This window comes from Trichechus manatus, unplaced genomic scaffold (genome assembly GCF_000243295.1).
Source record: "Trichechus manatus latirostris isolate Lorelei unplaced genomic scaffold, TriManLat1.0 scaffold00205, whole genome shotgun sequence".
Taxonomy (NCBI): domain Eukaryota; kingdom Metazoa; phylum Chordata; class Mammalia; order Sirenia; family Trichechidae; genus Trichechus; species Trichechus manatus.
Window position 1 is genome coordinate 99,919 of NW_004444141.1, and position 10,505 is coordinate 110,423.

General features: G+C 43.2%; 1 protein-coding gene across 2 annotated transcripts in view; it reads right to left on the reverse strand.

The window, feature by feature from the left end:
- The window catches only part of LOC101361823 (cytoskeleton-associated protein 2-like), a 21,875-nt gene extending 13,367 nt beyond the window's left edge, over positions 1-8,508 (reverse strand). Inside the window, exon 1 of one of the 2 annotated variants that reach the window (XM_023742216.1) lies at positions 8,399-8,508. The gene's annotated coding sequence lies outside the window, so the exon portion shown is untranslated. Of the gene's footprint in view, positions 1-4,593; positions 4,602-8,398 lie in introns of those variants that run through there. The other variant, XM_023742218.1, reaches the window with a different exon arrangement.
- Between the last annotated feature and the right edge of the window lie 1,997 nt (positions 8,509-10,505).

Consider the following 10,505-nt stretch of genomic DNA (forward strand, 5'->3'; position numbering starts at 1 on the left):
GAGAAGTGGTGGGAGATTAATAGTTAACTCTGATTTCATAATTTTAAATTTTACATTCAGGCAAGAACTGAGCTGAGATTTATTAGTCCTAAGCAATCTTTTTCTTTAGTATACTGTGATTTCACAGTGTGAACAAGATGGATGAGAAACATAAAGATACTTATAAAAGTCTTAACACCTTCCCCCATAAATATATAAACATCTGATGATCTCATTCTAGACAGTTCTTCTTTAGTCATTCAAAACCAGTCTTCCAAAAAAACCTTTATTAAGCAACACCTGTTTGGGTTAGTTTTAAGTACTTAGTCACAGACTTACATTGAAAAATCTTTAAAAATAGCCCTCCCAAAGAAACTCAAAATTTACGATACACACACTCACAGCTTCAATCACATTGAGAACATGGACCCTTAGTATATAGGTGGCTAAGTGGCATTGCATTTAGGATATTCATCCTAAGCAAATGCTTCCTCAAGAATTTGTCCCAAAGTCCTTTTTACAGGTATAGATTGGCTAGTACAGGCCACAAGAATCTCTTAGCAGGCAATTATACTAAGAGTGTTGTTGTTATGTTTCAAGAAAGAGTTAGAGGACAAAAGAGAACAGTTCCCAGCTTAAGAACAAAAGAAAAGTTATCTTCAGAAGCGGGCCTCTCTCCATACAGACTCTTCGTCTCTCTCATATCTAAATTATGAGATTTTTTTTTTTTTCCTGCTCACCAAACTCTTTCTCAGAATCAGGTTTCTTCAATCTAGGAAAATTTCAACTTTCAATTCTCAAATATTGCTTACTCTCTTTTCTCTCCTCTTGGAGTTCTCCATATGATGAAGACTTCTCTATACCTGACACCTGAGTTATTCTCACAGACTTCCCATTCCTCTGTGCTATGTTCTGGGAGAATTCCCAGGCTTGATCCTACAGGTCACCAGTTTGTTCTTCAGTTAGTCTACTCTGATATTCGGACATCTAAAGGTTTTTATTTTAACAATTATATTTCTCATTCCTAAGATGTCTAATTGATTCTTTCATAACTTCTACCTTTTCCTGGTTTCTGGATATAATAACAGTATCCCTTAGCTCTTTGCAGATATTGAAAAGTCCACTTCCTTTGATATGCGTTCTTATGACCGCTTAGTTTGTTACTTCTCTTTCATTAGGTTGGCTTTTTGCAAATGTTTGGATATTCTTGACTGTGTACTGACCACATTTGTACTCTAAAATCAATTAATGGTAACAAGTACCTTTATTTTTCATACTATTAAAAAAGAAAAACACAGTTATTTAGTCATGCCATTGATTCTATGACACATTCCAAGTTCAGAAATGCTAAAATGTGAAAAAATGTGTATCTTAAAATTGACAAATTGATAATTTTGGTTACACTGCTTTTCATTTTGGTGTGCCCAGTCTTGCTTGGGGAAGGGGCAGAATTGTTGACATAGCTTATACTATTGATTTTGAATGATGGAGAAGGAAGGTCAAAATGTGTCACTGAACAGGGTATCTTTGTAAGCTATCTTCTGAGTGTGGGTGCTTCTTGTTCCTCCCAGACACTGTCCGTCACCCAGAGCATAGCAATGTCTCCTACATTTACTACCAGGGGGCAAATATCTCTCTTGCTACTGCCTGGCTCACTGTTTGGTGTAAGGTGGAAGGAGATGATGCTCAGGGTCAACCTGCCAGGCTGCTCTCATGTGGTACCTCAACTAATCAAGTGGTCCCCTATTGACCTCAGCTTCTACTACTTCTGGGCTTACAGCATACTGTGATGCTGTATCACTGAGAAAACTGGAAGCAGTCGTAACAAGAATTAGCTTTAGCTTATCTTTCCTCCACCAAAGTCTACCAGTCTGTTTCCACATCCATATATACTGCCTTTCCTCCTGTTCTAAAGGATGAACTGATGCTGTGCTGATCTAGGGCCACACTCTCCACTTCTGCTCTCCATTCTATGCCCTCCTACAAACTCATGAACTCTGCTCCTGTGAGGATTTGCTCATCCTTCTGCATCATTAACTTGTCTCATTCTGGGCCATTCCCATCAGCATACAAACACTATATTTATGTCTCCTCTTAAAAATCCTTAAATTTCACATTTCCTGTCAGCTACAGCTGAATTTGTCTGTTTTTCTTTATAGCAAAACTCCTCAAAAAGAAATACCTATACTCGTTTCCATGCTGTCACCTGCCATTCTCTCCTCAGCCTATGTCTATCAGGAATTTGTCCCCACCATTCTGTGGAGACTGCTAACGTTATCACTTCCATGTTTCTACATCTCATGGTCAGTTCTCAGACTGCATCTTACTGGACCTCTTAGCAGCACTTGATATAGTTGATCATTCTTTCTTTAAACACTTTTTTCACTTTGCTACTGAATCACTGAATTCTTTTCTCTTTCTTTCTCTCTCCCACTTTCTTTCAATCTCTCACCCCCAACCTCACTCTCTGTCTCTCTCTCTTCTTAACTAACCCCTCCAGGGCAACAAAGCCTCATTCTTATTTTAAATATTTCTTCTGCCTTTTTAAGGTCTCTAGGTGGCACAGGAAACCCTGGTGGCATAGTGGTTAAGTGCTACGGGCCGCTAACCAAAGGGTCGGCTCCTTGGAAACTCTATGCCGGCAGTTCTACTACAGGGTCACTATGAGTCAGAATGGACTCGACAGCAACGGGTTTGGGTTTTTTTTTTGGTAGGTGGCACAAGGAGTCCTGGTGGTTAAGAGCTACGGATGCTAACCAAAAAGGTCAGCAGTTTGAATCCACCAGTTGCTCCTTGGAAACCCTATGGGGCAGTCCTACTCTGTCCTATAGGGTCGCTATGAGTTGGAATCAATTCAACAGGAACGAGTTTGTTTTTTTGGTTAGGTAGCACAAACTGTGCACTTGACTAACCTAAACGTTGGAGGTTGCCGCAGAGGACAGGCCTAGCACTCTGCTTCTGTCTTGTTATTTTAGTTTTACACTTTTCAGGAACTCATCTTTTTCTATCAGTACTAACAGACTGCTGTGCTTAATCTTGAAATCACTGGCGTTCCTGTTAGCTAAAAATCTCAGGATGATGTGTGAAAACACATAATCCTATTCTGTTTTATTATAAAACTGCCCTTAGAAGAGTTATCTGAACAAAAGAGTCTTAAGATATCCACCCTTTATTTGATGTAAAACAGAACTGTCTAACCCTGTTAACTGGTTAACTGTTTAAATAAACAGTTCAGAGCCACTGACTTATTTACATTAATATTATCTTTGCTCACTCCCCTGTAATCTCATTCAGTCTCAAGGTTTTAAACAAATACTACCTATACAGGAGTCCTGGTGGTGCAGTGGTTAAGAGCGCAGATGCTAACCAAAAGGTCGGCAGTTCGAATCCACCAGCCGCTCCTTGGAAACTCTTTGGGGCAGTTCTACTCTATCCTATAGGGTCCCTAAGAGTCAGAATCAATCCCACTATACCTATACACAAGGAGCCCTGGTGGCTCAATGGTTAAAGTACTTGGCTGTTAATCAAAAGGTTAGTGGTTCGAACCCACAAGCTGCTCCACAGAACAAAGATGTGGTAGTCTGCTTCTGTAAAGATTTACAGCCTTGGAAATGCTTACTGGTTTTGCTTCTCTAGAGAACCCAGCCTAAGACATTTGGTACCAAGAGTGGTTCTAGAGAAACAAAATTGTAAGGATGAGTTTTCTGAAATTGCTTCTCAAGTCTGGTTAGTGTTAAAGATGTTAATGACTCTGCTTCCAGTAGCAAAGAGGCCTCCACCCCCATATGATGAGATTAACCCAGCTGTGTCTGAAGAGCCTTTGTTTGACATATGGTCGGAGACAGTGTCTGAGGCATTGCCCGGGGCATCGCCTGAGGCAGATGCCATACAAGACAATGCTGAATGTTCTCAAAACACAACCCCACCACCCACTTTTGCTTCTAGATCTATAACTAGACTTAAGTCCCAGTGAGCCCCAAAAGGTGAAGTACAAAGTATGACCCAGGAGGAGGTATGCTACACTTCAAAAGAATTGCTAGACTTTTCTAATATTTACAAACAGAAACCTGAGGAATACTTATGAGAATGTCTATTAAGGGTGTGGAATAATGGTGCAAGGAACGTAAAGTTGGATCAATTTGAGTTTATTTATATGGGCCCACTAAGCACAGATTTAGCATTCAATGTTTCAGCTTGAGAGGTTAGGAAAGAATCTAATAGTTTATTTGGTTGGTCTGCTGAAGCATGGATTACACAGTGGCCTACACTAAATCAAGCTGAAGTACCAGACCTGCCTTGGTTGTAGAAGAAGGTATCCAAAGGCTTAGGGAAATTGGCATGTTAGAGTGTATTTATCAGGTTAGACCCACAGGTCCGCAAGTGGAGTGCCCAGAGGACACACCTTTTACCACACCGGTGAGGAACAAATTTGTGAAGGGAGCCCCAGCATCCTTGAAGACTGCTGTGATTGCTATTTTACATAAGTCAGATTTGACAGTGGTAACTGCTCCAACTGAATTAAGACACCTAACTACAAGGGGGCCGATTGGATCCTGTGGTGGTAGAGGCCAAGTGGCGGCACTCAATTGACAAAGACAAGGTGGGCATCATTACCGTAATGGACAGCAGAGTCAAAGCGGTAATCAGAAAAGTCTGACTTGTATGGACTTATGGCATTGGCGACTTAGTCATGATGTCTCTAGGAAGAAATAAATGGGAAAACTACTAAATATTTACTTAATCTGTACAAGTGGAAAAATTAAAGGTCAAGTGAACAGCAGTCTAACGCAAATTGCCAGAATAAAGAGTCATGGCCCCTTAATCAATTCCCAGACTTGAGTGAGTTTACAGACCTAAAACTCATTGAATACAGCAGAGGCGGGGTCCCCAATTCCAGGAAATCTAAAACGTCACTGTGGCCCACCAGTAAGAGTAGGGGTGTATGGAGGTCAGGTTATTAATACAGTCTTAGCTTAGGTCCATCTCACAGTGGGTCTAGCGGGTCCCTGAACCTATCCTGTAGTTATTTCCTCAGTTCCAGGATGCAGAATTGGAATAGACATACTCAGCAACAGACAGAACCCCCACATTGGATCCCTGACAAATGGAGTGAGGGCTATTATGGTAGGAAAAGCCAAGTGGAAGCAATGAGAACTGCCCCTACCTAGGAAAATAGTAAACCAAAAGCAGTATAGCATTCCTGGAGGGACTGCAGTGATTACTGCTACCATCAAGAACTTGAAGGATGCAGGGGTAGTGATTCCCACCACATCTTCATTCAACTTGCCTATTTGGCTTGTGCAAAAAATAGACAGATCTTGGAGAATGATAGTAGATTATTGAAAACTTAAGCAGGTTGTAACTTAAATTGCAGCTGCTGTGCCAGGTGTGATTTCACTGCTTGCACAAATTAATAAATCTCGTGGTACCTGGTATGCAGCTATTGATCTGACTAATGCCTTTTTCTCCGTGTCTGTTTCAAGACCACCAGAAGCAGTTTGCCTTCAGCTGGCAAGACCAGCAATACACCTTCACTATCCTACCCCAGATGTATATCAACTCTCCAGGTGTATGTCATAATTTAGTCCACAGGGACCTTGATCACCCTTCCATTCCACAAGACATCACACTGGTCCATTACACTGATGACATTATGCTGTTTGGACCTAGTAACAAAGAAGTGTCAATGGCTTTGGACTTAATGGTAAAACATTTGTGTGCTAGAGGGTGAGAAATTAATCCCACAAAAATTCAGGCACCTTCCACCTCAGTGAAATTTCCAGGAATCCAGTGGTGTGGGACATGTCGAGATACTCCTCCTCAAGTGAAGGATAAACCATTGTACTTGGCCTCTCCCACAAATAAAAAGGAGGCACAATGCCTGGTGGGCCTCTTTGGATTTTGGAGGCAACATATCCCTTATGTGGGTGTGCTACTACAGCCTATTTATCAAGTGACTTGAAAAGTTGCTAGTTTTCAGTTGGGCCCAGAACAAGAGAAGGCTCTGCAACAGGTTCAGGCGGCTGTGCAAGCTGCTCTGCCACTTGGGCCATATGATCCAGGTGATCCAATGGTGCCTGAAGAGGCAATGGCAGACAGAGATGCTGTTTGGAGTTTTGGCAGACCCCTAAACGTGAATCACAGCACAGATCCTTAGGATTTTGGAGCAAAGCCCTGCAATCCTCTGCAGATAACTACTCTCCTTTTGAGAAACAGCTTCTGGCTCATTACTGGGCCTCAGTAGAGACTTAATGTTTAACCATGGGACCCAAGTCACCATGTGGCCTGAGCTGCCCATCATGAACTGGGTGTTGTCTGACCCATGGAGCCATAAAGTCAGGCGTGCACAGCAGAACTCCATCATTAAATGGAAGTGGTATATATGAGATCCGGTCCAAGCAGGACCCTGAAGGCACAAGCAAGTTGAATGAGGAAGTGACCAAATGCCCATGGTCTCCACTCCTGTCACATTACCTTCCATCTCCCAGTCTGCACCTATGCCTTCATGGGGAGTTCCTTATGATTAGTTGATTAAGAAAGAGAAAACTCGTGCCTAGTTTACAGATGGTTCTGTGCGATAAGCAGGCACCACTTGAAAGTGGACAGCCGCAGCACTACAGCCCCTTTCTGGGACGTCCCTGAAGGACAGTGGTGAAGGGAAATCCTCCCAATGGGCAGAACTTCGAGTGGTGCCCCTGGTTGTTCACTTTGCTTGGAAAGAGAAATGGCTAGATGTTCAATTGTATACTGATTCATGGTCTCTGGCCAATGGCTTGGCAGGATGATTAGGGACTTGGAAGGAACATGATTGGAAAATTGGAGACAAAGAGGTATGGGGAAGAGGTATGTGGATAGACCGCTCCAAATGGGCCAAAGAAGTGATTTGTGTCTCCTGTGAATGCTCACCACAGGATGACCTCAGCAGAGGAGGATTTTAACTATCAAGTGGATAGAATAACGCGTTCTGTGGCAACCAGTCATCCTCTTTCCCCAACCACTCCCATCATTGCCCAGGAAAGTGTAAAACACATCAGATTTTGAAGCATTAGTACCAAAAAATGTAATATCTCTCAATAACTTTATGAATTACAGGTAGAAATGATTAATATTTTGGATATATTGGATTAGATAAAATGCCATTAAAATTTATTTCATCTTAAAATTTTTTTTTAATGTGGCCACTATAAAATTTTAAATTACGTATGTTCCTGGCCATGAATTTTTATTGGAGAGCTCTGACATAATATTACAGAACTTCAATGAAATAAGCCTGACTTCACTTGGATATTATGATTTTCCTGTTTGTTTATTAGAAAAATGTTTTTCTTTTTGATTCATATTCCTCAAGTTTTTGTCTTCTTTCTTCTAAATAACACAGGAAAATCTACAAGTCAACATTCCTTAAAATAACATCAAAAAAAAATTGTTGACTAAATGACTAAATATTTCATTTAGAAAAATGTTTTATTTAGAAAACTGAGTCTTCTATGTAACAGAAAATTTCCCAATTCAATATTGCGTTTGAAAAATAATCCCATTAATAAGAGATTGTTAACATAAAAGGTCCCTATAACCACTCCGCACAAGACTCACATGCCTGATCGTGAAAAATCTGGAGAACATTATTTTCAACATGCGGTTTCCGAACGCTAAGCTTTAAGAAAATAAATGATAGGGATGAGACACCAGACCCCAAGTTCTGCCGAATTCGCCAGAAGTGGGTTGAGTGAGTCACTTCAGTTTGTTTCCTTTTTCCCATAGGCTGGACAAAGAAATAAGATTAATCCTGGGAACCGGGGCATCCCTAGGATTCCATAATGTCTAAGCTCTAGGTGTTAAATTTGAAAGATCAAACTCCAACCGCGCAGAAATGAGCTCCCGAATCCAGACGGGGAGCGGCAGCGCAGGCGCAGTCCGCCTTCAGGCCCTCCCCGCCGCTAAACGGGCTCGGGGGCTGCCTCCAGCCTCGCAGCAAGGGGGGCCGGCCGGCAGTAACGGCCGCACAGAGGCGCTCAATCCGCAGTCACCCCACGGAGTGGGTGCTACTCTTTTATTACGCATTTCACAGGGGACAAGAGTAAGGTTTGTAAAGACGGAGCGACCTGTTCAGGGTTCTCTTGCAACGCGTCAGGGGTGGAGTTGGTCCAGGGACAGATTCTCCAGTAAGCAAGGTGCGCACTGGCTGACTCGTGTACCGGGCTTGCTGGTTAACCCGCCCCTGAGCTGGGCTGCGGGCCCAGCTACTAAGTTTGTCAGGATTCTGGTAAACAGTCAGAGTTTTACAGCCATCAAGGGAAAGTGAATCAAGAAAAAGACAACTTAAAAAAGGTAGAAGAGCTTCCCCCACCCTTCCCCGTTCCCTCAGGCAAACTCTCCGCCTCCCTGCCTGCCTCGCTCCCGCCACAGCGACTCCCCTCACCTGTGATCGAAGTTCTCTGACTGGGGGGTAGCTGCAGGTGCCGGGGCACGGTCTGAGTGCTCAGCGCAGTCTGGGGTGAGGAGCTCCAGTCTGGGGACTGACTGCCTCACGTACACACAGATCAGACAGCCTGCGCGCGCAACACGCCGCCAGCAGCTCTGCCCTTAAACAGCGCGGCCGCCGTCCCCGCCCATTGGTCCCAGGCTGGAATTGAAAGGGCCAATGGGCGCAGACGGGCGGAGCCCAGGCTGCCGCTGCCGGAGCGGGTCTCAGGTCCTGCGTCTTCCCGGTTCGGTTAGGGCAGCTCAGCCCTGTGATTGTCTAGGTTTTCAAAACTGAACAATACCTTTCATTCAGCCCCTAAACTTGAAAGGATTAGCGATGCTATATTCATCCGTTCATTCACTTAACAGTTGTTAAGTCCTGGGTAGACAAAGATCTGAGAGTTGTTTTCCTGCGCTTCTTCACAAACATTTGCGCTTTCAACAAGGAGGAGGAGGATATAAGCACCTAACTACCGTGCCAAAGAGCAAATGTATTTCTCTTTCACAAATGTTTAATCTGCTCATCATAACTCTGAAATGGGAAGTTGTCATCTCCTGCTTCACAGATAAAGCAACAGGCCCAGAAATTATTTGTCAAACTTTGTGCAGCTTGCAAAGGGGAACTGAAATTAAAGCCCACGCTCTATACCTTTGTACTAGGTAACCATCAGATGCAAAGAAGGGGGGAGAGGAGGATAAAGAGGTAAGAGGTTAGACCCCTAGCCCCAATTTATAGTCTTTCTGTGAAGCTAAGATAGCATTTGTTATTTGTGGTAGACACTATGTGCTTGGGTGTGTTTTTAAGTGCGCTGCCATAATCTTACAGTCCTCCTCTAGAAATATCTCCTTCATAAAACCCACACAAACACCAACCCACAAGACAAAATTAGATAATTCAGAGCTAGAAAGTTTTGGGGTGGGAGTGGGGGAGAGTTGGGGACAGCTCTGGGCTGGGCCTTTCTGGTTTTAAGCACTGGGTTCACAGCTTACATCTTCACTGCAGTAAGGCTGGGTTGAACTTTTAAGTGAGGGCGGTGGAGGTGAGAGGACATGGTTTCTATCTCCCCCTGCCCAGGTCTGAGGACCTCCATTGCTGGCGCTAAACTGGTCAGTTTTCTCCACCTTTTGTTGCATTTTTCTTCAGGCATCTTTTGATGACCAACCTGTTACAATGGATCAATTGTGACTTATGGCGACCCCATGTGTTACAGAGTAGAACTGCACTCCGTAGGGTTTTCATGTCTGTGACCTTTCAGAAGCTGATCACCAGGCCTGTCTTCCCAGGTGCCTCTAGGTTGGTTGGAAGCCAATCTTTAGGTTAGCAGCTCAGCGCTTAACTGTTTGTGCCACCCAGGGACTTGCATCTTATGGTGATGGTTGTTTGTTGGATGTCGTCAAGTTGATTCTGACTCATAGCAACCCTATAGGACAGAGTAAAACTATCTTATAGGGTTTCCAAGGATTGGCTGGTGGATTCAAACTGCTGAGTTTCTGGTTAGCAGCCGGTGCTCTTTTCTTTTTTTTTTCTTAAATTGTACTTCAGGTGAGGGTTTACAGAACAAATACTTTCTCATTAAACAGTAGTACACATATTGTTTTACGACATTGGTTAACAACCCCACGACATGTCAACCCTCTCCCTTCTTGATTTTTTTTTTTGGTGAAAATATCCATAGCCAAAGATTCACCATTTCAAAAATTTCTACATGCACAGTTCAGTGACATCAACTACGCTCTTCCAATTGTGTTGCTATTCTCACTTTAGAAGAAGGTTTATAGAACTAAATAGTTTCTCATTAAACAGTTGGTACACATGTTGCCTATAACAATGGTTAACAACCTCACTACACATCACCACTGTCCTTACTCAACCCTGGGTTCCCTATTACCAGCTTTCCTGTTCCCTTCTGCCTTCTAGCCCTTGTCCCTGGACTTCTGTGCCTTATTAGTCTCGTTTGGTTTTATGGGGCTGTCCAATCCCCGGCTGAACGGTGAACCTCGTAAGTGACTTCACCACTGAGCTAAAAGGGTGTCTGGGGGCCATACTCTCAGGGTTTCTCCAG